This window comes from Girardinichthys multiradiatus, chromosome 18 (assembly GCF_021462225.1).
Source record: "Girardinichthys multiradiatus isolate DD_20200921_A chromosome 18, DD_fGirMul_XY1, whole genome shotgun sequence".
Taxonomy (NCBI): Eukaryota; Metazoa; Chordata; class Actinopteri; order Cyprinodontiformes; family Goodeidae; genus Girardinichthys; species Girardinichthys multiradiatus.
The window spans coordinates 36,590,827-36,613,215 of NC_061810.1; the positions used below are offsets into that span (position 1 = coordinate 36,590,827).

Consider the following 22,389-nt stretch of genomic DNA (forward strand, 5'->3'; position numbering starts at 1 on the left):
TACTTTGATACCACTAACCTGCACATGCTTAGAATAGACTGGTAAGAACAGAAAATCTATATTCTTCTGTAAATCTTTAGGTTTTGTCTTAACTTTAGCTGTACAAGATAACCTTTGGGAATCACTCTGCACATTCAAACTTAAAGGATACAAGCATAACAGTGACCAGTTTATGGGAATACAACTATCTCCATAGATGCATGTGTTAGTGAAAGGCTGTAATGAGAAGAAAGTTCATATTTATTCTCAAGGTTGATGTGTTTAGAAGGAGGATAAACACGCCAGTCTAAAGATATCATCAAGTTTGACAAAGAATAACTTGTGATAATAGAAAACTGGGTCAGAACATTTTCGATACTGCGGTTCTTGTGGGCTGTTGCCAGGCTGCAGTGGTCAGTATCTATTAAAAATGGTCCACGGAAAGAACAATGCTGAAACAGCAACAAGGTAATAGGCAGCAAATGCTCAGTGATGCATGTTGGGATGGAAGGCTGCCCTGTATGGTCCGATCCAACAGATGGACTATTCAAACCTCTGATTCTTATAGGAGTTGGGATACACTGTGTATTACAGGTTGATGTGTGTGTGTGGAGGGATGCATTGCTGCACACTAGTCAGGGTGCCTATGCTGGTTTTAATGTTACACCTGATCATTGCATATGCAAATGCAGAAAAGCACTTACAGAGCTCGAGAAAAAAAATGTGTTCATATATATGAGAACCATCAACATGTGGCCGCAAAGCTCTCTGCATTTTAACTTTGTGGCAGTGATGTAGTGTTTTTTGTGGCTGAGGGGGGCGTGGTGGGGGACACTGGCCCTGGGTGCCTGCCGCTGGCCGGGGACCTCTTGGTGGGTGAGTTTGCCCTGTCATGGTGCGGGGTCGGGGGTCCTCTTGTGGGTGCGGTGCTCGGTGGGGTCTGCCCTGTTGCACCAGTGGGCGGGGGTGGCGTTGCGCGGGGCCCTTGCCTTGTCATTGCGGCGCGCTGTGTGGTGGGGGAGCGCGGTGCGGCGGGGTTGCTTAGTGCGGGGCTGTGTGTGGAGCTTACGCTGTGTGGGTGTGGCTTCCTCGGCTTCTTGGCTATGGAGTTCACCTGTGGGGATGTGCCCCTGTGGGGGAGGGGATTCGTGGCGTTTGGGTTCGGGAGCATGTGTTCGATATCGGTGTCCTTGTTGGGGGTGGCCCTGTGGGGAGGTTCATGTTGGGGTTCACTGGGGGTGGGAGACTCATGGGGTTGGGATCGGAGCTCATTGGGGGGTCAGGACTGCTCCGTCCAGGGGTGGCTCCGGTTGGCGTGCTGGTTTGAGCCATGTGGACCCCTCTTTTGTACATAGCCCCCTCTCCAGAGGTGAATGGGGGTTGTTGGGGACTGGGTTCTGGGCAAGGGGGCGGGGGCCGGGCCGGCGCTGTCTGCTTGTCTCTGCCCCAGGAGGGAAGGGGACCACCTCTTGAGCCTGGGGGCTGGTTGCCCCTAGGGGGTACCAGCGCCTGGACCTGGGAGTATAGAGTATGCATGGGGAGTGTGAGTGAGTGTATGACGTCCATTGTTGTTTGTCTTTACAATGGGTGCGAGTGATTTTATGTGTATGCATAAAGGGGGGACGGGGTGATTGTGACTGTGTGCCTGTTTTTTTTTTTTTTTTGTGACAGGTTGGGTCTTGCACTGCTCCCTCTCCTGGATCAGCTTAGGCCCCCGCATATTATGGGGGGCCTATTCCCCCCTGCCACACTACCTGCCGGTGGTTGGAGTCTCTGCCCGCTGGTGTACTTGTGGTTCTCGGTGTCCGGGCCTGGGTGCTTTGGTGTGTGCTGGCTTACTCCCGGTGGCTGCTTGCTGGGGCCTGGCCCCCTGGGCTCTGTCGGGCCTCTTCTTGGGGGGTGGTGTGTCCCGGGGTCTTGGGTCTCTGGGTCCATGGCTGGATCTGCTTGGGCATGGACGGCTGCCGGCGGGGCCTGTGGGCTCGTTACTGCGGCTCCTTGGGGCTTCTGCATTGTCGCTACTGGGTGGTTCCCCTGGGACTCTCCACTGCTCCTCTCTGGGGGGAGTTGTGGTAGTCCCGGTTCTCCTGGGGTTCCTGTGCTTTGGGAGGCCTTTAGATGTCTGTGGCTCTGATCTCCTCAGTGACCATGGGGCAGCTCTGTGGGTCCTCACACTCACTATTGCATATTTTTGTGGAGAAACCTTGTATACAAAGCACGTTCACACTCATACTCACAGGTGTTAAGCTTCAGGTGTTGACAGATACACAGATGTTCTATATTGGGCTGCACCTCTCACTAAGTACATTTTACATTCATAAGTACCGTGTACTATTTTGTTAAAAAAAACAAAAAAAACACCTGCAGGTGTATAAGCAAGCAGGGTGTAATCTTGTATTCTCTTCATCCTTCTTTCTCTCCTCCACTCTTTCCTCCTTTTCTCCCCTTTTTCCCTTTTACCCCATCTCTCTCTTTTCGAGCTTCTTTTTTCCTTTTCATTTCAGTCTCTGTGTCCGTAACAATTGAAATATTCCCAAAGAAGTTTATAGTAAAGTTTCTTTTATAAATATCAAGCCGAGCTTTTAAGCATTAGCTGTGATGCTCCACTTGTGAAAGTAAATATGTTGGGTAATTTCTTGGCAGTCAGACAACAATTCTGATCGCTACTCTGCTGGACAGGACACGGTTAAAGAAAAAACTTTGATCGTCGTCAGGTTGCTGGGCTTTACATAATGTGGCTCTCTTAATGGACATTGATTTTTCTTGCTTTTAGCTGGCAACATTACAGAATGCCTGTCTGCAAAAGAGGAGTGTTTGGTTTACACAGGCCAGCAGCTCTTTGCCATAATTCTGCAATCGCAAAGAAATAGAAAGTTAATAATCCATATTATGGCCAATGACCATCTTTAAAGGCATAACCGTGGCATTAGCAATTTAATTCACCCGGAAATACAGGAAAGAATATGTAGAGCTTCTTATGCTTTAATGACATTAGCAAGGACGGGGTTAAATGGAGTATCTGGTTCTTTGAATTATCTTCCACAAAAAAGATGTTAGTGTGTGGTGTTAAATGAAACACTGGCTAGACAGTGGTCATGAAATGTGTATTTTTCAGTTTTTCTTCTCAATGTGATTTTGCTTTTTTTCAGTAATGAACTGCATCAGGCAGGAGACTCTAGCACTTTGACATCTTGTTACATGTGAGATCTAGGCAAAAATACTTTTATCAGGTTCTCTTAAAGCTGTTTGACAGTAACTGCACAAAAAAAGGAACTCAACACAGAACTAATTAATGTAGTAGAGTTCATGTGAAGTTCATTTACTTGGGATCTACCTGTACGTCTTTGTGCAAATGCACTGTTGTTTTCAATTAGTTGTGTTTATGACCTTCTGCTGTCTAGTGTGAATTTTACATTTGCAAGTTAAATAAAGGATTGCATCGGCCTAGAACTTGGTAAATATATTGGGCAATGATGTAATAAAAGCTTCTAATTATGAAAAATAGAAATTGTTTTCATATTTTTACTGGATTATGCCTACTGATCAGAACACATAAAACTGTGCTGCAGTATCCTGATAGAGGTAGCAGATTAAATAACAAGACGGAATTACAAGATTATGCATCATAGCATATGTCCCTAATTTTTTTCAACAAATAAAATAAAGTGCATCAAAGTAAATGATGTTTCTTAATGCATTTATGGCTTGAAATTTTTTGAAAATGAATTCTTTCATTCAGATGCATTCAGTGAACAAAAAATAAAATCTTCAACTCATCACTATCTAATTTACTGATCACCAATGAAAAGAAATTTAGCAGATTCCAAACTTTGGGTAGTTAATTGGTGCATCCTCCTTCTGTAAGGGTTCACATTGAACTTCCTAAAAGCAGCAAATATTCTGGCAAATATTACTTTTTTCCTGTTTTGGATGTGCTCACAGCTGCATGTTAATGATGAACACAAACAGTCAGCCTCATACCCCATTCTTGACGGGTTGAAAAGAAATAAACAGTGATTTTCATGCTTTTTGCATCACAGCCTGTCTCCTGTGCACTCAAGATATCCATTACCGTACACCTCATTTATGTCTGTAGCTTTCAGAGCATATCTGCACCACAAAATCTGCTGTGGAGAGCTTGTCTGAACAACTGCAGAAAAACAAAAGAAACACTTAAGGACCAAGTAGTTTACAGATTCTCATGTGTGAAAACAGCTGTTGTGATGTTTTCCATTTATTTGGGTTTTGTAAGTTATAACAGTCAATTGTTTTCTGGTTTTCTCCTTCCTGTTTAAATTTGAAAAGTACAGAAAAAATCAATTTTTATTCAGCTTATAAGGGTTTAGTTTGAGGTTGGCACTGACGTCTATTAGGGACAATTTCTTCTAAAGTCTATTAATTCCAGTTGAATATAATTGCACTACAATTTTTGTATTACTTACGTACATATTACTTACTATGTAATAATATGTTAATAAGGATTCTTTAAAAGAAGGCTGTATCAAACATTTTTTACCAAATAATTTACTATCCATTGAGTCAATAATCAAACCAATTAATTTAGTCAGTCAGTCAGTCATTTTCTACCGCTTATTCCATAATGGGTTGCGGGGAAGCTGGTGCCTATCTCCAGCAGTTTATGGGCGAGAGGCAGGGTACACCCTGGACAGGTCGCCAGTCCATCGCAGGGCAACACACAAACAACCACGCACACACTCATTCATACACTTAAAGGCAATTTAGGTAATGTATGCCCTAACTAATCATTGCCAACTTATTATCCATTTTTATTTTTAAGTTAATTTAGGAAATAGTATTAAGCTTTTATTATTTATGGTTTTAAGAAGAAACCCCCCGAATATTGAACCTCGTGATTGTTGAATATGTCAAGATGTTCTGGCCTTCTCTAAAATGTGAGACTGAACTAAAAGTAGACAAACTTAGGGTTCAGTTTACAAATTATGGAATCTCCAGATGGGTGAACATTTTGTTTCTAATAAACTCAGAATTTTAAATGAAATAATGAATACTTTAAATTTCTATGAACTTAGCTTTTACTTAACACTTGATAAATGCATTTTTTAATTCTTATTCATCAATTTATTTAAGTTTGCGCAGTGTAAGTTGGCGTAGTTGGTAGCACTGTTGCCTTGCAGCAAAATGGTCCTATGTTAGACCCCCAGTCTGGGGTCTTTCTGCATGGACTATGTTCTCCCTGTGCAAGCATGGATTCTCTCCACGTACTCCGGCTTCTTCTCACAGTCCAAAAAACATGACTATACAGAAGAAGAGGGTATAGAAAATGGATGGATGGATGTTTAAGCTAATAACACCATCTCGAACATGTACCCTACTGAGAACATGACAGAGGCAACATGTCCAACATCACAAAGTTAAGTTCAGCAGGTCCAATTTGTAGATTTTCTGTCTGCGTCCTGTTCGGACCACAATAATCAGACTCTTGCTACTGCGGTAAACCAAACAACTTTGCATATACAAACCACACTTATATTATTACATAGGTTGAATTCCTTTAGAGTCCTTTGGCTTTTAAAAGCTTTTTAACCCGACTCATTTGAAACTGATGAAGACACTTTAACCACAATGATTGTTTTTAAACTGTAGCGTAGACAGATCCAATCAATGATTGGAGCTGTACTTGACTATGCACAGCATGCAAAAAATTGTTGTTTTATTTAAAGCTTTAAGCAATTAAAAAGACAAAATTTATAAAATATGTATTTTCTAAATACATGCATTGATCAACATAAATACATGTTGACAAATCATAAAGACTGAGGTCACTGATTATAATAATAACTTGACACATTTCCGAAACAAAAACGTCTTATTTTCTGTAGCACAAAGCAAAATGCTCACATTAGTTCTCATTTCTACTTACAGTTTCCACTTCAAAGTAGCATCTTCATGCTTCAAGTAAAATCCAATCTATATTTACAAGAGGTAATTGGTAGGAACAACCTGGCATCTTAACCATGTTACTTTTATTGTTATGCCATCAGGACACTGATATTGTAAGGATTCCCATCTAAATCCCCTTGGTATTTTTCTTCACTAGGAGCCGGTGTTTTATTTTTGGCTTTAAAACACAGAATTTTGATCACAGCTCCAAAAGTCTCTTGTGGGATTCTAACACCAGATACTGTATCCAAATGCTTCTGGAAAACATTTTAAGAAAAGTGGTTTTTGAACACATTAAAGAGAAAATTGAATTAAAAACCAAAGGTTACAGCTTTTTAAATAAACACTAAACAAATAGTGTAGAATGTAATTAGCATGGTTGCTTTGAGATGCTGTTAATTGCTTATTTAGGTTATCCGTTTCATACATTTGACAAAGGCTTCATGAGAATTACCCAAGGTTATAAATATATCCAGTGTTGTTTGTATAGAATATGGTAAATTATCATAATTCTTAAAGTAATGAACTAGCCCTCAGCAAAGTACTTTATAAATGATTCATTAGGAACAGCAAAGCATAAGTCAATTTAGGTATTTTATGCAATATAGTTTCAGTATTTATTAATCAGCCGTACAATATTAGCTCCTAAAGTTTTTCAAATATTAGTGTTTTATATACCAGGAAAAACTAAAGATAATAATGTAATGTTAAGAAAACTATAAGCTGTGAAGTTCTGCTTTTACTTTGTCTTTTTTGCTTGGGGTTTGCCTCCAGAATAGTTGGCACTGATCTCTGATTACAAAGATTGTTTGGTTTTTGTTGTATGAATTATTGGGCGCTATATAATTAATCTTTATCTATATCATTAGGAAACATGATTGTTAGAAAAGTTCTAAAATATTATATAACCTCAGACCTGCTACCTCTGCCTTGTGTCCAATTTTTGTTTCAAAATAGCATCAAGTTAGTTAAAGTTATGTAGAGTGCTTTTCTGTTTGTCAAGTCATGGGTTTAATTTTTGCCATTGGACAAATGGCAAACAGTTTAAATCTTATTTTTAGAGACAAAAAGGTTTTGTGGGTTTTCCTTTTTTGGTGCTCAAACGCAGCTGACCAACAGTTTCCAGCAAGGTTTATTCTAGAGTTTTTCATGCTCCATACAATGTCTCTGGAATCCTGTGAAAAATTAGTTTGCCAAACTGTGATATAAAACTAAACCAAAACAAAATTTGTGAAAATCTGACCACGTCTGCATAAATAGTTGTTTTACAAATGAGGTCTGCTTTTTAACTTATTTTTATCCTATGTTCTGGTAATAGATTAAGTCATGGCTTACTCAATTATAGGTTAACACATTAGAAAGTGGAGGTTAATAGTCAATGCTAGAATCACTTGACCCTCTGAGCTCGAGGTTATTTTACTTATTCTGATATTTTAGAGCAGTGCTCCATTACAAGTTTTTAAATTACTTTGTTTATCAACCTTATATGTGTTACTTCTCCTCCCCCACTGTACATCCTCTGACCTGCCACCATCCTCAGATTTACTCTCATATATCATTATTAAAGAGCATGGATTCAGTCCAGCGAAAACGTACAAAGGGGGCAGATAACTGATCACTCTAATGAGCGACTTCTCATGATGAAGAGGTAAGTAAACATTCCTCTCATTCGCAGCCTATATATACAGTCCAGCTAGACTTGCTACCTCACAAAGGAGCAAATCAAATGTTTGATTCCAAAGACAAGCTGGAATGGGAATTTAATTCTCTTGGAATTTTGTTCAACAGGGAAAGGTGAATCTTTTTCACAATTAATTTAAAATTAAATTAACAGCATTGTCCCCTCGAGAGTTTGGGACTTTATTATCACATTATAAAATTTGCATATACTTACAATAATTGCATAACATTATGCAATATTTATTGACTATTCAAATATCAAATACTCGTACTCGTACTCGTCGTCTTCCGCTTTATCTGGGACCGGGTCGCGGGGGCAGCAGACTCAACAGAGACGCCCAAACGTCCCTCTCTCCAGACACCTCCTCCAGTTCCTCCAGGGGGAGCCCAAGGCGTTCCCAGGCCAGCCGAGAGACATAGTCCCTCCAGCGTGTCCTGGGCCGTCCCCTGGGCCTCCTCCCGGTGGGACGTGCCTGGAACACTTCCCAAGGAAGGCGTCCAGGAGGCATCCGGTATAGATGCCCGAGCCACCTCAACTGGCTCCTCTCGATGTGGAGGAGCAGCGGCTCTACTCCGAGCCCCTCCCGCCCAAATATAAAGATGTTATTACTTCACAAAGACAAGTCTGATTTGTTGAAGGACTTGCATCTTCCGACAGCCTCACCTGAACGTGACATGTGAATAACTGACCTAAATTCTTGCATAGATCAGTAATTTGAGAGCACAGCTGTCATGATGTGAGTGTAAACGACCCAAGTGCAGGCACTGACTGTGGTGAAATAGAGTTCTTTAATAATGAAATAGGGAGAACTTGCAGGGGGAATTGCAGGGAGAGCAGGTCAAGGAACACATGCAGTTGGAACAATCCAACAAAAACTAGGAGCTTAAATACTGAGGCGGGGCTGGAAAATGACAAATTAACCAATTAACTAATCAGAGGGGATGCGGAACAGCTGTGGCAGAATGAAAGCAGGGGGATTGATGGAGGAAGACTAATTAACACAAAAGGAGTTGAACCAAGACTTAAAAGATCTAAAAAGCAAAAAGGAAAAAGCCTGACACTAACATAAGTATATTTTCTTTTACAAGGAAAGGGAACAAGTCAAAGTTGACGGGAAGATGGTTGCAGCAACATACAATACATGGTAATCTTGGGATGAGGCTCCAAAACACTTAAACCATATTAATTTGTTAGAATAGCTTAGTCATGTCCATACCTAAATCCAATTGAGCAAATGCGGCAAGATTTAAAAATTGCTATTTACAGATACTTTCAATTGTTATGATTCTGCACTCGTTGCCTGCATCATCTCTGTCTGCCTGCTCTGTGCTGCAGCTTTTAGGAGGATTGTTTTCACCTGCTTCTTCCCTGCCAGCTCCCTAATTACACCTCATCTGCTCCACCTGTGCTCCTGCCTTTATAAGCAGCTCTCTAACAGACAACCAGTGCCAGATTTTCGAAATCCTTTGTGTGAGTAGTATCCAGCGTTCCTTCCTTCCGTGTCTGCCTGATCTGATCTTGTTTTGATTCACGGATTTCTCTGCTCTGCCTCGCCCACGTTGGATAATTCATTGGCTTCTGCTCTCTGGGCAAACGACCCTGCTTCTGCCTCCTGACCAACCCTCTCTGCCTAGCCTTTGGATCCAAATGCCTGAATCTGCCTCCCGCTCATGACCTCACTTCTGTGCCCTGACCAATGATTCAAGCCTCTCCCTCAGATCCTGTTGCCTGATTTTGTCCACCCAGCTCTGACCATGTTTCTGTCCTCTGACCACCGTCTTCTGCTCAGTCACTGGATTTGCAAACCTGACAGCCAGTGTGATGTAGCCCTGCTGCCTCCTGTAATCACACTGAGGAGCCAAAATTCAGTTTCCTGAACCTCTCACAGATTCTGAAAAGGTTAATGGCTTTATTTCTGAGTTTTGCTATATTTTCGGTCCTTCACTCAACCAGTCTGTCTGTCTCCAGAAGTTCCTGTGCGTAGTGCTGGTGGTTTTCTGCCAAAGGGCTTCCAGAAAGGCTTTTTTTGTAAAGCCCCTAAAGACACATTTTCTATTTGTGAATCTGCAATATATAAATAATAACTGAATTAAACTGAATTAACCATAATTAACTATAACAATTTCACTGTGTGGGGGAAAAACACTATTTGATTGGTTAGGAACTAAAAAGAGTAACAACCATGATAGATGCAATGGTGTATTTGCATAAACAGATCTGAAGTGTAGTGGGAACACCAAGCTGTACAAACTGAACTGATGATGACAAGAATATGCCTCTGGGATCTAGTGAGAGAAGGAAATAAGTGCCCGTGGACTTTTAGCATGATCTACAGGGGTTGGACAATGAAACTGAAACACCTGTCATTTTAGTGTGGGAGGTTTCATGGCTAAATTGGACCAGACTGGTATCCAGTCTGCATTGATTGCACCAGTAAGAGCAGAGTGAAGGTTCAATTAGCAGGGTAAGAGCACAGTTTTGCTCAAAATATTGAAATGCACACAACATTATGGGTGACATACCAGAGTTCAAAAGAGGACAAATTGTTGGTGAGCGTCTTGCTGCCGCATCTGTGACCAAGACAGCAAGTCTTTGTGATGTATCAAGAGCCACGGTATCCAGAGTAATGTCAGCATACCACCAAGAAGGACGAACCACATCACACAGGATTAATTGTGGACGCAAGAGGAAGCTGTCTGAAAGGGATGTTCGGGTGCTAACCCGGATTGTATCCAAAAAACATAAAACCACGGCTGCCCAAATCACGGCAGAATTAAATGTGCACCTGAACTCTCCTGTTTCCACCAGAACTGTCCGTCGGGAGCTCCACAGGCACGGCTTGGCTGCTATAACCAAACTTTTGATCACTCATGCCAATGCCAAACGTCGGTTTCAATGGTGCAAGGAGCGCAAATCTTGGGCCGTGGACAACGTGAAAAATGTATTGTTCTCTGATGAGTCCACCTTTACTGTTTTCCCCACATCCGGGAGAGTTATGATGTGGAGAAGCCCCAAAGAAGCGTACCACCCAGACTGTTGCATGCCCAGAGTGAAGCATGGGGGTGGATCAGTGATGGTTTAGGCTGCCATATTATGGCATTCCCTTGGCCCAATATTTGTGCTAGATGGACGCGTCACTGCCAAGGACTACCGAACCATTCTTGAGGACCATGTGCATCCAATGGTTCAAACATTGTATCTTGAAGGCGGTGCTGTGTATCAGGATGACAATGCACCAATACACACAGCAAGACTGGTGAAAGATTGGTTTGATGAACATGAAAGTGAAGTTGAACATCTCCCATGGCCTACACAGTCACCAGATCTAAATATTATTGAGCCACTTTGGGGTGTTTTGGAGGAGCGAGTCAGGAAACGTTTTCCTCCACCAGTATCACGTAGTGACCTGGCCACTATCCTGCAAGAAGAATGGCTTAAAATCCTCTGACCACTGTGCAGGACTTGTATATGTCATTCCCAAGACGAATTGATGCTGTATTGGCCGCAAAAGGAGGTCCTACACCATATTAATAAATTATTGTGGTCGAAAACCAGGTGTTTCAGTTTCATTGTCCAACCCCTGTATGTCCTTTCGTATGTAACTACAAGAGTTTGTAACACACATCTTATGTTGCATTGATGAGATGTGGCCAGTATATTAAATGCAATGGAGCTGAATTAAACTTTATAAAATAAAACGTTGTTGGGACCACAGCCATGGATTTCAACATTAAACTCCGGTACGGACTCCTCTGGAATTTTCAACATAAAGTGCATTAACCTTCTTCCGGCACAGCCAGGAAACGGGATAAATGCGTACTTCCTGTGACGCCACTGCCCAAATAAAAGCACAGCTGTTGCTACAGCCGCCCTCTACCACCCGGGACTCTGCTGAGAGACTGGTCAGAGAGGACAAAGCGCATTGATGTCTCTTTGCTGGCAAAAAGACATAACTCTTCAACTGGATCCAAGAGTGTCATAAGATCACGCGATCATATGCACCAGTTAAGTACGAGTGAATAACTGTTTGCGTACCCGTATTCATTCATAAAAAGGGGAAATTAAGGTATAAGCATTGCCTAACTTTCTCTCTGAGGCCTGCAGAAGCAACCGGTGTTCCAGAGAAGCCCCTGCAGAGACGCGGTCTCCCAGTCTGGAAGTAAGACAGTAGTGTGGTTGGTGGACACAATGAGCCGTCTTTCATCCACAGCTACAGAGGTTAGCTGGAAGCTAACAGTTTGTTGACTGTGGACGTTTCTTCAAACATCGCCGCCTTGGACAAGGTTCCTCACCACAGTTCATGAGGTTAAGTGTTTGGGCAGAGAAATAGAAGGATTTAGATTGAAATGATCTAAATGTTTTTCATTTAATGAAGTTTGTTTTTGTTTGTGTTGAACATAGCTATCTTGGTGCTAGCAGAATATCTGCAGCACACATGTCAGTTTTGTGTTCTTTGTCTGTGTGTTTTTAAAGTTAAGACAAACTTTATTTAAAGGGTGATTTTAAACACAGAAGATCGGCCATAACGCGTCGTACGCGCTTATGCATTTTATCCCTTTTATTGACGGTATTTTTTAAGGTGTGTGTTTGATTCTGGTGCTAAGCTATCAGCTTCTTTGTTAGCTTCAACTGCTAACAGGTAAGGACAGTGCTTGCTGCCAAATAATATTTACCCAGAAAGGTTTAGTTTTCAATCCAGTAAATAATGTGTCCCTAACATCATTTTACTAAATTTGATAACTAAGTAAACACCATTAAGCCCCATTTCTCCAGAAAGATTTGGCTCTTTTCCAAAATACGTCCTTAAATGTTTTACCATTCCCTTAATAATATTTCTTAAAATATTATTTTAAGAAATAAAGGCAGCTAATTACATACCGCTTGGCTAATACATGTCTAAATTTAGATGTCTGCTAAAAGTTCAGTTTTAGACCAATTACAGTCAGATTGTGTTGTAGGTGTCTATGGACAAGTTAAATGTGGCTTAGACATATTCTCAACCAAATATGCCCAGTAAGTTTTAAAAATGGGATCAAGGAATGGTACTGGTTTATTTTGGTGTAGATAATTCTTTCCCATAAACGCTGTCAAATTGTTTCCAAGTTTCACTAAGAAGTAAAATGCACTCAAATTTATTTGGATTGTGGGAGGTGAGCTATGTTTCCCAGCTGTTCCATCTCTATACACTGCTAGACATAGGAGTTATGTTGTTTTGTTGTGCGCCATGTGATTATAGCTTTTATTCAGCATGTTGCATGGTGTTGAATAAAAACAACCGACATCTCTGAGGAAATCACAAATGACATCCAGTGAAGCATAAATGGGGGGAAAAGGCTGTCAGAAGTAGGGGTATGAGCTCAATCTTCTTTCAATCACTGTGGACAATGTGTGATTATTCAGCTGTGTACAAACTATTGTGCTACCGAAGTCACATTAATGTGAAGGAACTTTTAGGTAGCACTCCCTAAACTGTTTGAGTATTTTTATGGATGTCTGCAATACAAATGGAGTTTTTGTTAACATCCCACATGTCATTTAAATGGCCAGCTGTCTGTCATTTTATCCACCTTTTTCCTGTTGGGCTCAGCATCCAAGTCCAGAGTGCTGCAAAACACACTTAATCAGAGATATTTAAAGCTGTTTTAAAGTCTGCCAATTATTTCTGCTTTCAACCCCTAACTAAAACGTTTGGACAGTGTAAGATGTCTGCTAATCACACTGAAGATGAAGCTGAAAAAAGCAAACTCTCTAAGCTTTTCACTTCATATTAGTTTGGCAGCCATCTGGAATAAATAATTTGAGACAAGCTCCATTATGGGAAAATGCTTCGGTTACGTCTATTTGTTTTTATTTTAGCACCAAGCAATGACACAAAAAATGACAACAGAAGTGATTAGAGTTTGATATTTACACATTCTGCTTCCCTGTGTACCACTAACCCAAACCCAGCACCTACTCACTTCAAATGATTTTGTTTTCATTTCATAACTAAAAAAAAGGCTTTAAAACATATTCCATGTTGAAAAGTGTTTTGAGATTATCTGTTGTATTGATACACCTCTGAAATTCATTGAAATTCACTGAATTTATGGTATTTTGTTGTTGAATTTTCGAAATTCTATAAATCAACCAGATAATTTAAGTTTAAAATAAGAATTCCAGAAAATTGATCCAAACATATCAAATTGTCCTCCTTGATAATTAGCCGTCTCAGAATGCTGTTTCTCTTCCATGAGGTTTTGTCACATGCTAAAACATATTAAGAGAATGGGTTTTGAGATCAAATGTTGTCAGATAAACTTTTTCTCGAAGACTGTTTCTGGAATACCTTTAGTCATGTTCACCATAAGAAAAACCTGAAATGTTTGTTATTGAAGCCTGTCATGAACAACCTCTCCAAGATGATTCATTAGACCAGGATCTTACCAGTATGGAGGTTTTCTGAAGATAAGACATTTTACGGAGACAGACTTAATGTGACACAAACACGGATTAACAAATATGAGCATGAGTTGTAATTTGTTCAAATATGCCAGACAGAATTCCAGTAATTAAATCGTAGACCAAAATGTTTTCTCTATTTTCTTTATAAAAAGCTCATACTGCAGATCAATAAACAAATGCATAATTTTTCAAATGTGTCGTTTAAACATGTGTTAGTTAATGAAAAGGAGTGTGCTCAGTTGCAGGGGAATTAATAAAAAACAAAGAACTGAGATGGGTTTTTTTTTGTTAGCTTTTGCTAGCTTTTTTTGTTAGCTTTTTCAGGGATGCTAAATAACAAGGCTGGTATTGTTTGGTGTAGTTCTTTTGTTTGTGTCACATAGAATTATTATCCCACTGCCATCTACTCCTCCTGGTACTTTGGCAGAAATGTATATTCTTTCTGCTTCCAAATTTTAAAATGTGTTCCTGTTGCCATTGTGCAAGATACAGTTGTAAATGTTTTAATGTATGAGGGCAAATATACATGACTTTATTTAAAAAATGGCTATAGATGATTTGACCTAGTGCTTACAAAACAATAGTGATAGTAATATGCTTTGAATGTACAGTACTGTGCAAACGTTTTAGGCAGGTGTGGAAAAACGCTGTAAACCAAGAACGCTTTAAAATTGGGAGTGTTAATCATTTATTTACATCAATCAGCAAGATGCAGTGAATGAACAAAAGAAAAATCTAAATTGTGTAACCACCCTTTGCCTTCAAAACAGCATCAATTCTTCTAGGTACACTTGCATACAGTTTTTGAAGGAACTCAATTGCTTGGTAGGTTGTTCCAAACATCTTGGAGAACTAACCACAGATCTTCTGTGGATGTAGGCTTTCTCACATCCTTCTGTCTCTTCATGTAATTCCAGACACACTCGATGATGTTGAGATCAGGGCTCTGTGGGGGCCATACCATCACTTCCAGTAATTCTTGTTCTTCTTTACGCTGAAGATAGTTCTTAATGGCTTTGTCTGTATGTTTGGGTTTGCTCACTTAGCATTTTGTAAAATAATAAAAATAGATAATCATCATTTATATTTCTTAAAGCATTTTTTCACGCCTGCCTAAAACCTTTACACAGTACTGTCTGACTGGCATATTTTAATAACTCTCAAATATTCCTTCTCTTACTGTGGTTAAAGGAAACTTTTTTGTGCACCAGTCTCTTATGTGAAGGCATAGTGGAGAGACAGTGGTTTGAAGATTATCCATAGCTGATACACATATGAGGTGGCAAGAGTAGGTAGGGGGTGACACCATGCACAGACCACCGCTCTAAGGAGTAACACTGCCTGTGCAAAACTCATTCCTTTATGCTGGCTTCTGGTTTGTAAGCTCACACAGACATTACTCTGACCCGCCCCCGTTTGGTCTCTGTGAATTATCAAAGAGGAACCCCATTGGGTTCACAAGGACGTCCTTTTTAAGCCAATAACTGATGTGTGAAAAGGGCTTCAGCATGCCATGACTCACCAATTCCATCTGGGCACATTCCTTTGCACCATGGGTCCTTTACCTTTGACAGTATGCACTGCAAATTTCAGGTAATGTTCAAAATGGTATTAAAATAAAATCTTTTAAAAAAAATAATCAAATTCATCCCTTGAATATTTTGTCTGCATCCTGAAATTTTGTTTGGTGGTTGTGCTAAAGAATCAAAACCTTGCATTTCTTTAAACTAATTTGTTTTTATTCTAAAAACATTTAATAACTCTTAATGAAGAGTTTTAGCTTACAGTGTCTTGGAAAAGTATTCACACTCTTCACATTTTTTATTTTTTTGTCACATTAAAACCACAAACGTTAACATATTTTATTTAGACAGACAAATACAAAGTAGTGTGTAATGCTGAAGTAGAAAAAAATTATTCCCAGTTATCAAAATCTTCTACAAATAAGAGTCTGAGCCAATACATTGCAGAGGGGGGAAAACTTTTTGTGGCAATTACAGGTGCAGATCTTTTGAGGTTTTCCTCTTCCAGCCTTGCACATCTAGAGACTGAAATCTTTGCCAATTTGTCTTTGCAAAAAAGTCAGATTGGGGAAACTGTATGGAAACAAAGTCTTGGTCTGGACTTTGACTGGATCATTCTAATAATACATTAGTTTACATAGTATAGTATAGTACGATTACATAGTATTTAGCTCCATCTATCTTCCCCTCAACTCTGACTAAATTCTCTGTCCTTGCAAAACAAAATATTTCCACTGCATGATATTGTTTTAACCATGCTTCTCTGTTAGGATGGTGTGATGAGAGTAATAAACAGACTTGGTTTTCTACCACATTGCATTCTGAGTGTAGCAGCAATAGAGATCTAGACTATAACAGTACCACCACCATGTTTGATTTTGCGTATGTTGTTCTTTCTCTGAAATGAATATTTTACACCAGATATACAACATTACACAACTTTTTACTCCACTTTTTTCCCAAACGTCTTGACTTAACAAGGAGTATGATTATATTTATATTTCAGGGACAGGCTTGTGTGAATAGGTTTTCTTGCCTTAATAAATAAAATCCTCATTTGAAAACAGTGTTTTGTATTTACCGAGATTGTTTGATGGTCTGAAATATTTAAACATGACAAAAAAGCAAAAACAGAGAAAACTGGCTAATGCTTTTTTATGGTTCTGTGTATCAATAATACGTTCTGTGTCTTGATTGTACCTCTGCCACCCAACGTAGGGTCACAGACGCTATAGAAAAAGAAAATCCTTGATCCAGATTGTGATCTGGATCCGGACCACCGCCAAGATTTAATGGATTGTTCCTTGGGCTAAGACACACATCTGGTAAAAAAAATAAATATATAAATCCAAACAATGTGTCTGTCTGTCCCAAACAGACAGGTTTGGGTGCCAAAGTGCAAATACTGAAACACTTGGGAAGTTATGATTTGTATGTCTGTCAGTCACTGCACATCCAGCAGAGCTAATTCATATGTTCAGCCGTCCTTGTAGTGTAAGGGAACAAATGAACTGTCTCCTTGTAGGATGTCTTTGAAAAGTGCCATCTTTAATGTTTCATGCTGTGAGCTTTTCATGAGAATGGCATCAGTAAGAAACTGCACCTTTGGCTGGAAATGTAGTGGGGCATGCTATTGTGCAGGAAGTTGATTAAAAAAGGGTTCAAGCATAAACAGCACTCTGAATTACAACTGCTGATCAATTATATGATCAATAAAACTTTATTTGAACTCCAATGAAGATTTATAGCACAGAAATGTTATGGTAAGACATGGAAAGGCAGAATTTTGAAACTTATATTATGTTTCTTATGTTTGTTGTGTTGCACAACAAATGGGAGCTATGAATAATTCTGGTTCCCTATTGGTTGTCCATTTAAAACTGCTCCTTTAGAGTTGACTTGGTGGATTCTTCTGTCGTGTTCCTCAGCAATCTGCCTGTTTTTTAAAATGGCAGCGAGATACATGTGACCTCTGAGTAGGACTCAACCATCATTCTGCTTCTTAATTTATTCATTATCCTCTGCCTGCACAGGGTACCGCAAAGCCCCTTATCGTAAATACTGTGGAATATCAAAATGAATGTGAAGGGGTAGGAACATTGAGGATTATTAAAGCTGTATGTAAATAGCGAGGTGAAATATGGCTCCCTCTTCATCAGAGTGCAAGTCAAAACAAGGCGGGAGGTGAGAGAGGAATAACAGAATGCAGTGGTCAGATAATAATTCAATTTGCCGTACTGTAATCCATAAAGGGCAGCACCCCCTGACCCCCCCCCCCCCCCCCCAGGCGCCACAGCATGTCATTTTTCTTCACCACTAGTTCCTTCAATCATGCTGATGTAAGGTTGCCTGCAGTGACTGCCAAGAAAAGAGACGATGCTTGATGCTTTCTCTGTGAGGCTTTATTTTAAGATTTAATGCTCACATCTGCACGACTTGCTGTCAATATTGTTTGAGGGCTGACTCAATTCATCTAGATGGATGCTCATGACAGTAAAAAATGGTGGGTGACAGCGAATGTTCTGAGAATATAAGGCTGACAATACAATTTTTGACATGCTGTGTATTTGTTGGATTTGCATAATTGTGTGAATGCTGAAGGCATTCACACAATTATGAGATCCTGTTTCTCTTTATTATTATTATGTATATCTAACACTTTTTTGGCACATATCTCCTCCTTCATTCTTTGTGCTATTTCAGCCATTCAACTTTTAAAATGTCCAGCTCATCTAGGACATTATGGCTATGACTTTTGGTATTAATACTTTTTATACTTTTAAAAATATTCAGCTTTTTGTGCCGATTTTTGGCCCATTGAAATGAATGGAAAACCTTAAAAATTCCGCAAATTTCAGCTAAAACTTTGTGCTCTTTCACAGCTCACTACTTCTGCATATTTTCAGCTAGAAACACCATTCAACTTTTAAAATGTTCACAAGACATTATGCTATCTTCAAATGATTCAACTTTTTGATATCTTTTACTGTTCTTCTACAATTGCGATTGAAGTTTTATGCAAGTTTTTTGCCGTTTTCGATTTTATAATGTAATCCTATGGCGGAATTCGTCAGTTGGTAGAGTGTACATTAGGTTTTTGAATAACCTGAAAAAGAACGAACAAACTCTCCTCACTCGCTCAATTTTCACTCTACTGGCACAAATTATGTATCAAAACGTAGGATGGTCTTTCGCAATTCAGAAAATGTCACCCTCATTGATGTGGGACTAACGGATTTCACGCAACACGCTCAGGAGCAACACAAAGTAAAAAAAATCAGAGCAAAAAATCCTTAAACTCACGTTTTCGAATCGCCGCCTCTCCTAAACCGTTCAAGTTAGAGACATGAGCTTTGCACCAATTAATCTTCAGCCCTTGCTGGCGCTCACAGTGAAGGAATTTCTTTAATACCTTTTATTGTTTTGTCATAAACAATGTTTGTTTAGGAGTACCAAATCTGTCCTTCCCAAAATTGCTTGAAATTAAAAAATTTCAAAATTATCCACTTTTCTACGCTGTCACATCTCCTACACAGATTTATGTAGACACACGAAAATCTCCAGGATGGTTCACCGAGCCCTGCTGATACCTACTGTCCAAAAATTATTTGGATACCTTTTATCGTTTCCTCGTGAAGTAAGTTTGTTTGACAGTGAAAAATTCACCTTCACTCAGGTTAAAAATGGTCAAAATTATCCATGTTTTCACAGGGTCACACCTCCCAGACAGATTTTTGTAGACTATTGAGAAGCTCCATGATTATTCAACAGGGCCTGCTGATTAATACAGTGCATGAATCAAATTGATTGCCCTTATAGGTTCCGAGGTATTAGACGGTGTTCGAGAGCATGTTCAGGCATTTTTGTGTTCTTCTCCATTTTTCCCTTTTTTTCACCTAGTGTTGTGCCTTTATTATTATATTTTCAACATAAATGTGTTAATATTTAACACGTTCCCCTGTCCATTCTGAGAAAAACGGTCCAAGAATGACGTTGATAGCTCTTACGGTTTCCGAGTTATGGGCAGTAGTTCGGGAGCATGTGCCACCATGTTATAAAGCCAGGCCATGATGAGACACAAAGTGTGGTGCCACGTGAGTGAGAAACAGCAGCTGTTGGGCGCTCATTAGTTACCATAGCAACAGAACACAGCTGCCAGTGAACTTAAGTAACCTCTGACAGAGAGTGGCTCTGAGGCTGAGCTCAGGCCAGAAGCTTCCATGAGTGATCACAATAAGTCAGTCATAGCTGACAACCACCCTAGATTTTCAAAATAAGACCTACACATACTCTACAAAATAAAAGCCTTTTTTCACACTGAACATCAACCTTCCATATTTACAAATTATTTTTTTAAAGCTGATAATAGCATAAACAATGATTTCAGATGCAAGCAAGCAGGTTCTATATGACTAATGGAAATAACCCAGACTTGAAAATAAGACAAAACAAGCTCTACAAAATAAATAAAAGCCTTTACCTTTTAAAATATAGAAAATTGCAGCACTGGGCTTCACACTAATGTTGGAGCTCATCCAGTGTAGGAAATAGGACCAGGTCAGCCCTTTAAAATAAGGATTACTGAAATTTCCAAAATAAAAGCCTCAATCTTTAATAGTTACTAGTGATAATTTAAGCTGATAATAGCATACATAATGATTTTAGAATAGCAAGCAGGTTCTATGTAACTAATGAAAGTAACCCAGACCTGAAAGGACAACCATGATGGATTTTCAAAATAAGACAAAACATGTTCTACAAAATAAAAGCCTTTACATTTTAAATTATAAATAATTGCAAGACTGGGCTTCACACTACTGTTGGAGCTTTCCCAGTGTTGGAAATAGGACCATGTTGGCCGTTTAAAATAAAGCTTACTGAAACATTCAAAATTAAAGCCTCAGTCTTCCAGAGGTATTAGTAATTTTTTAAGCTGATAATTGCATACATAATGATTTTAGAATAGCAACCAGGTTCTTTATATCTAGTGGAAGTATGCCAGGCCTGAAAGGACAACTATACTGGACTTTCAAAACAACACCTAGACATACCCTACAAAATAAAAGCCTTCATATTTCACACAGATTGCAGCATTGGTCTAAACACTGATATTTACAAAATAAAAGCCTCAACATTCCTTAGTTGGGGCCTGCCATTGCAATGAAGGGAGAACAGTGATTGGCCTGACCCCCATGCCATTGCCTTGTGGCACCTATTACTACAAATCTCTAAACTGGACTCTTTATGTATTGGCAACTGCCAAAGCAATGCAAGGATGCATGATTACTGGTGAAACAAGAACAGGTCTAGATATACATCTTAACCTTCTACCCTCAGTCATGATGCACACCGTTCTGTTGCTTTGGTTCTGTACCTCAGCCCCACAACCTTTGGCTGTGGTCCGAGAAGCACGCACCAAGAGGCAGGCCCCCGTCTAAATGTCTTCCGAAATTTTCTAGTTTATATTTCACACAATAGTACTATTGTGTGAATGCTGAAGAGTGAATAATTTTAAACAGCAATTTCATAAACGTTTGAATATACGCTGTAGTAAGCATTACCATTTTAGCTAATTTTGGCTTATATATTGCTTTTTGCATGGTAGATGGGTTAAATTAATATCAGCCTTCATGCTAGTGATAGCCAATATGCTAATGTTATCAGCTTCTCTTTATCCTCTCTTCTCTCTTAGCTGAAGAAAACTTTCGCGTTTTTTAGGCAATTTCTTGTTTGTTTTTGTGTTTCTTCAGCATATTTGTTGTTGGTTAATTTCTTTCTGAAATTTCAGCTTTTTTTATGTATTTTAGCACTGACTTCAACTTCTTAGGCTATATTTTTGCTTCAGTCTATGCTTTTTCAGCTCATCTATGGCAGCTCTTTCCTGCTTTTATAAAGTTTTTGTCAGTTCTTGCATTTCAACAACTCTTTCAACAAGTAGGTGTGAGGTAACTTTACATTGTTAAGCTGTTTTATAGCTTATAGTCTTCCTGCTCAAACAGATCAGATGACAGTTTTTCTTTGCATTTTCTGTTATTTCTACTAATTTATCAGATTTCAGCAGATTTTCTGCAGTCAATTTCAGCTTGTTTCTGCCAGCTTTCAGCTAAAAAATTCAGCTTACAGCATTCACACTGCATTTTCACAGGAAATGCAAATTTTTCTAGTGCTATCAATGTTTCTGTCTTAAGAAAATAATTTATTATCTCATTTCTTATTATTTCTTGTATTTGCATACATTTGTGCAAAAATGTTTTTATTGTACTATTCCGGTGTATACTATCTGTACTTTAGAGAAGAAAGGCACCATCAGAAACTTCAGAAAGTAACACAAGGGGTGGGGATAGTTTGCTTTTAGGCAACAAATCTCTTCTAAGCGCTGTGGTAATTATGAGGACAGCAAAGGAGGGAGAGTATGGTGACATTGTTATAAAGTGGCAAGGTCTGCGTAGGAAGAAAATCGTGGGTGGATGGATGCATCAACAAAACATTGTCAAGAGTCAGAAGACAACAATTTATTTCCAACCCAGAGTCAATTTGTTGAGGCCGCATTTTTAACGTGGGATATTTTTTCCCGCTTGATAAATGTTCTCAGATTAAAGCCTGAAATTTCTAACATTTTACAGTTCGACATTATAGTATTGCATTTTTGGCACCCTAAATTGATGTCGTTTCAGAGTTTTATCCCTATGCTGACATTAAAACAGCACAGAGACAGGTGAAATATAGATCAGAGAGCAACACATTAAAGTGATATGACTGAAGAGTGTTTATTTTAATTTGTTTTCTCTTGACTTGCACAGCTCTTGTGAGTTAGACTAATCACAATAAAAGGGTTGGTTC

The 22,389-nt window shown here is 39.3% G+C and overlaps 1 protein-coding gene across 3 annotated transcripts in view; it reads left to right on the top strand.

Annotated features, from left to right (window-relative positions):
• lrfn1 (leucine rich repeat and fibronectin type III domain containing 1) overlaps positions 1 to 22,389 on the top strand; it is a 221,830-nt gene that overhangs the window by 116,055 nt on the left and 83,386 nt on the right. The window contains exon 1 of one of the 3 annotated variants that reach the window (XM_047392491.1): positions 17,900 to 18,052. The exons of the other annotated variants lie outside the window; for them this stretch is intronic. The gene's annotated coding sequence lies outside the window, so the exon portion shown is untranslated. Of the gene's footprint in view, positions 1 to 17,899; positions 18,053 to 22,389 lie in introns of those variants that run through there. 3 annotated transcript variants of the gene reach the window in all.